Raw genomic sequence first — 6,128 nt, forward strand, 5'->3', positions numbered from 1 at the left:
TTCCTGCTGCAGTCAGTGTGAGGTGGGCACCCAGCTTCACAGACAGAAAATACATATTTGGGGTCTGAGACTGCCAAGGGGGATTGCTTTGAGCACCACAGCAACATATCAACTCATTAAAAAGGAAAAAAAAAGTCAGTTACCTGAGGTTGGAAATGCTTTAGATTCAGAAATGAAAACGTCAAAGAATTTTCCCAGGTATTTGGCTCACTGTTTATTTTTACAGATCCTTTACAGGAAAATAAATTCCTCCTTTAGTGCCTTATGGGATGTTCCTATAAATACTCTCAGTATTTACAGAGTGAGGAGCTTGGTAAGGAACAGGTGCTGGAATCTGTCAGTGGGATTATGTTTTCAAAAGCAGTGGAAGAAATCATTTTTTGGATGCTCTGGGTGTCAGGTGGAGGATGTGTGTGTGTCTGTGCTTACCTGGGTGCTCTCTTTCCCCTGCTCATGTCTGGTTTTTGTGAATTGAAGTTTATTTTGGGGGACCTGCCGTGCTTTCCACCATCCCCTGCAGTACATCCCTGACACATTTCTCCTACCAGGCTCTCGTGAGCCCCCATTTGGAGTTTCCTGTGGAACAGGAGTTTTGGAGGGCCAGGTTGGATATTTGCTGTGGTTCTGTGCTGGGGAGCAGGGAGTCAGGCTGGGATTTCCCACCCCACTTCGTGCAGCTCCATGTTGGTGTCCAGTTGTGTCTTTGCCACCTTTAGTTCTGCAGTTGTGGGGGAATTCTCCTCAAAATGTATTAAAAATGCTGCTGAATGCCTCCATTTCATGACAAATGTGCATTTTCTCATTTTGAAGCATCTGACAGGTTGTTCCACAGGATGGAAACGTTCATGGTTTAACACTTTTTATTTTTTCCCCTTCTCTTTAATAACTAATCCAACTGTTGATTGCTATAAATGGTATTATATGGTGTATAATTTACCCTAAATTTTTTTTAAACTTGATGCTAAACAGCTAGACTTTTTAAATGCCATGCCTCAGGTAGGTTAATTTGTGTATTTGTAACCTGCACTTTTCTTCAGGTGGTATCAGCATGAAACTCCTGAAATGCCACACGTGGTCATAGACAAAGGGTGTGTTAAACTTGAGAAAGCACTGACCTGGAGAAGGCTCACAGTAATTCAGAATTTTGCATCTTGGGATAAAGCCAAGTGGTTCTCTCGAGCCCAAATCTCACAAAGTTAATTTTGGGAAGTTAGGGAGGCAACCCAAACCCTGAGGAAGCATTAAGAGGTCAGGAGCAGGTATTTATGGCCTCCCATGGAGATAGCTGCATCTCCCACCATAACTTTATTGGGGCAGCCCTTCAAAAGGATGTCAAAATTCTCTTTTTTGGAAAAATTTTATGTTGTGTCTTCCCATAGACCTTTACTGGTTTGAACTGGGACATCACTGGGAGTTCCTGCTGGGACACAGCTGCTGCTGGGGCTGGATGGGCGAGGTTTGCATAGGAAATGTTAGAGGGATTTGCTGGACTGATGGGAAAAGTGGAAAAGTCCTTGTTTGTGGCATCCTTGGGTGCAGGAGGAAGTTCACACCTCAGTGCCAAGGTTCTGCTCCACCATAGTGAGAGCCAGGTTGAGTTTCAGTGGGAAAAAGGATATTTTTTCACATATTCCCACCAGGTAAGGAGCTGGTGCTTCTGAAGAGCCCCACTTCTTTCCATCTGGAAATGCTGTCATTTTCTCCTCAGTATTTCTGTTTTAATGCAAGTGGTGAAGGAATTGTGTACTTGCCAACAGAGGGCTTCAGAAAACATGATTTGATTACAGCACAGCATTTTATTTTCTTTTTGCTCCAAGCTATGGGAAACTGATAAGAAAATTCAAACTGTTTTCTTGAACTCTTCCAAGTTACCCATGTAATTATCTTCGTACCCTTGGAAATAATCCCTTCTTGTATGAAATCTCTCTCCTTACAGGGTGAATTTATTAAGCAGCGCTGGGTTTCTTTGCTGGGAGCTGTTTATTTTGGAGTGGCTGGGCCAGGAGGAAGGGGAAGGAGAAATCCTTCAAACCTTCCCTTCCCAGCAGGCCCTCAAAATGTGAAAAGAAAGGGGGAAAAGCAGGAGAAGGAGAAGAAATCTCAGCTGCACCTCTTCTGGCAGAGAAAGCCAGAGAGGTGGGAGGGTGTGACCGTGTTCACAGGGATCCCAGGATGAGGGAAGAGACGAGGATCTGACTCCATGTTTCAGAAAGCTTGATTTATTATTTTATTATATATATTGTATTAAAACTATACTAGAAGAATAGAAGAAAGGATTTCATCAGAAGGCTGGCTAAGAATAGAATAGCAAAGAATGATAACAAAGGCTTGTGGCTTGGACAGAGAGTCTGAGCCAGCTGACTGTGATTGGCCATTAATTAGAAACAACCACATGAGGCCAATCACAGATGCACCTGTTGCATTCCACAGCAGCAGACAATCATTGTTTACATTCTGTTTCTGAGGCCTCTCAGCTTCTCAGGAGGAGAAATCCTAAGGAAAGGATTTTCCATAAAAGATGTCTGTGACAGGAGGGAGCCCCCAGAGAGTCATGGAGCGGTTTGGGTTGGAAGGGACCTGTAAAGGACACCTCCCACTGCCCCAGGCTGCTCCAAACCCCATCCAGCCTGGCCTTGGCCCCTCCAGGGATCCAGGGGCAGCCACAGCTGCTCTGGGCACCCTGTGCCAGGAGCTCACCACCCTCATCATAAAAATAACAACTTCCCTAGAACCCACCTGAATCAGCCTCTTTTAGCTGAAAACCACCCCAATTGTCCTGCCATGCTGCACTTTGGTGGCTCCTGCTCTCTTCCCCAAGGGCATTTTCCCTGCTGGCCCTGAGGAGAGGGCAGCAGGAGCTCAGAAGGATGCTGATGTTGGGATGAGCTTGGCAGCTGGGGCTTTTCCTTGTGCTTCCTTTGGCACTTGGGCAGATAAGTCTCAAATGTTGTTCTCAGGGTGTTGGACATGACCTGCTCTCTCCTTGTCCCTGTTTTCTCTTGTCTCTTTGGCAGCACATGGAAGTAAAACTGAGCAGGGCTGTTCTTGCTGCCCTCACTGGTGCCAGTGCCATCCCTTGCTGTCTGGAGCTGCTCATCTTCTGAAGGTCCTTCCTTCATCCCTGAAGGACCTCACTGATGGTCTTGATGTCTTCTCTTACAGCTCTGTATCTGCAGAGGAACCTCATCTCTGCACTCCTGCAGCTTTTCCAGGCCTGGTACCTGTGCCTGGAGACAGGGAGATCATGTTAGAATTCACAGATGGCTTTTAGAGTTGTCATCATTCCTCTCTTTTCATCCTCTCCTTGCTTTTTCTGCCTTTTCAGAAGCCCTCAGAGGGACTGGTCAGGGAATGCCCTCGTGGCAGGTACAGATGGACCAGGACAGCCCAGAGGCAGCACTGCAGCCTGAGATGGTTCCCAGGTTAATAATCCAGGAATTCTGGCTGCTCAGGAACTCTTGGAGCTGCCTGACCTTTCCTCCCTCCCTGGAGATTTCTACAAAAGTTGCTTTAAAAAGTCCCAAAATTCCAATTCCTTTGTGTTTCTGTTGCATTGATGAGACCTCTGGAGCACTTGACCTTTATTTACTCTGGGGACATTGTTGGAGCAGTACAGTCCCTTCAAGTGACACTGATTTTTCATGGCCTGATGGGAGGGGAGATGCTCAGCTGGGCTTTTGCCCTACAACCTCCTCTTCAGCCTTGCCTTCTGAGCAGATTTGCACCTCAGAGCCCACAGACATGGTTTTGGTGACTCGTAGAGAGAAATATTCCATCATTCCCTGCCTCCTTGTCCTGTTCCTCAGCCTGCTGACGGCTCCCAGCAGTGGTGGCCCCAAGGAAAAGGCTTTGCATGAAGCTGAGGTGGATTGAGTGACTCCCACACACTCTGGCCAGGCAGAAATGTTGTCCCTCAAATGTTGTCCCTCACCATGAAAAGGTCAAGACAGAACTGGGACCATCAAGCTGTGCAATGGTGAAAGGCCTCTGACAACCTCCCTGTTGCAGGAAGGGTTTTGGCTCAGATCTTTCTGCCTGGGCACCTTCACAGACCAAAAAAAGAAGTCAGAGAAAATCATGTTGTGCATGCAGGGCTGAATCTGCAGCCTTTGGATCGTGTGCTCCTCATCCCTCCAGCTACAAAGAGCAGGGTCAGGGTCGAGTCATCTCCCTTGATTCTCCAGGACTTTGGGCAATAACAGCCTTTTGCAGACTTCCTTAAAAGCCAAATGCCAAGTGTTTCAAGAGCCTGAAATTGGGCCTGAGTTTATGTGTGAACCTTGGGAGCTCTGGCATCAGGCAGAGCCGGAGGTAAGACTTTGTTGGCTTGGAAAGGCTCCTGGAGAGCAATGCCAAGAAGTCTTGGCACGTTTTTTTTCATGGGGAAGAGCAATGATTTCAACTCAGCTGTAACTGTCCAGTCATGAACTGGAGTGGCCCAGTTGATGGGGAAAGGTGAAAGAGCTGGAAAAAGCAAAGGGTCCATGGCAGACCCAGATTCCTGCTTCTTCCTTTGGCTTCTGCTCCGTGCCCTGGCACTCTCAGACACCCCTGTTTGTGTTGAGTGAGTCTCCAGCTTTGAGCCTCGGTGCCAAGGCACTCCAAGGTTTACTTATCTCACCATCATCTTCCTTCCAGTCAATAAAATAGACTTCAAACCTTTGAAGTAGTGGCTTTCAATGCACTTCAGTTGACTTTTCAAAGGGAGCGTGCCACATCACTTCTCAGCTTGTTTTCATTTTCTTTTTCTTTTTTTTTACAGCTATGTAAATTCAGGGAGGCCAGACAGTAAATGGAGGGAGATTAAAAAGTTCCACGAGGCAAATCAGGGTGTGAACTTGCAGAGCATCAGCTAATTTGCCATAACTGCCCATGTGTGTGCTCCTACCCCTATCCCTTCAGCTACAGCACTCACCTCTCATTTCCTCAGGGCTCTGAGGATCCACATGAGCAGTTACCCTGATCCCATGGATGTGCAGCAAGTTACAGCCTATCTCACCCCAAGGTGATTTATTCATCTGTCTGTATCCTCAGTAATCAAGCCACCATCTTATGGAAAGATTGCCTCTCATTTATTTATGTCTGGCCTTATAACTTCAAACCAAGTTGCTAGTATGTCTTAATTTTCTCCATCTGTGAAAACAGATGCTGTTTATTTTGGATGATTTGCCAAGGGAGCCCAGTTGCTGGGGCTTGTTCCAGGAGCCAGAGTTGCTGTTGCTGTGTGGCAGCTCTGGGCTCCTGGCTCAGGGGCACTCCTGATGAGCCCCTGCATCTGCCAGGCTCTGCCCCAGCAGCCAGGAATGTTCTCTTCAATAATCACTCCAAGGGTTTAACCTGCAGCTTTGGAATGGCAAGAGACTGACTGGGCTGATCACAAGTGTGAGACTCGTGTCGATGTTTTATTCTCAGTTTGGGTTTTGTTTCTTCACTGTGTGTCCCACCACATGGCCTGTCCATGCAGGTCCTTGATGTTATTTCCTGAAATATTCATCCCCCCCTTGGGCTCACAGAATTCCCAGAAAAGGCATTTCTTCTGAGCATTTTCTTTGAGCAGAGGCTCTTTCTGAGGATTCATTCAGAGTCTGGCAAGGTGTCATAGAATTATTAAATGGTTTGGGTTGGAAGGGAACCTTTACCATCACCAAGCCCAACCCCTTGCCATGGGCAGGGACAACTGCCACTGGAGCAGGTTGCTCAGAGCCCCATCCAGCCTGGCCCTGAGCACTCCCAGGGGTGGGAATAGTCCAGTCCCAGCTTCTGATTCTCTGTGCATCAGAAAGGGGAACCAGCCCTGTGTGTGCCAGGGTGGCACCAGAGCTTCTGCCAGTGTGGGGCTGCCCAGTCCCTGCACTTCTGCTCTTTGCTTCACAAGGCCATGGCAATGCCAGGCCTGGCTTTTAAAACCCAGAGCTGGCAGAGTTTGAGGCTAAAGATATTTGGTTTAAAACCCATTTTCCCCAGGACTTTACCTTCTTTGTCCCACTACCTTCTGCAGCAGCTCTTCTCTTCTCTTTGAGGTATTTGCACATCTGAGGGGTCAGAGGAGGGCTCAGCAGCTCAGGGAGCACAAAGGCAGATTCCTTTTGCTGGATCCAGTGCCTGAGCTGCCCTGCTCTGGCAGAGCC

The sequence above is a fragment of the Geospiza fortis genome, unplaced genomic scaffold, assembly GCF_000277835.1.
Source record: "Geospiza fortis unplaced genomic scaffold, GeoFor_1.0 scaffold425, whole genome shotgun sequence".
NCBI classification, from domain to species: Eukaryota; Metazoa; Chordata; class Aves; order Passeriformes; family Thraupidae; genus Geospiza; species Geospiza fortis.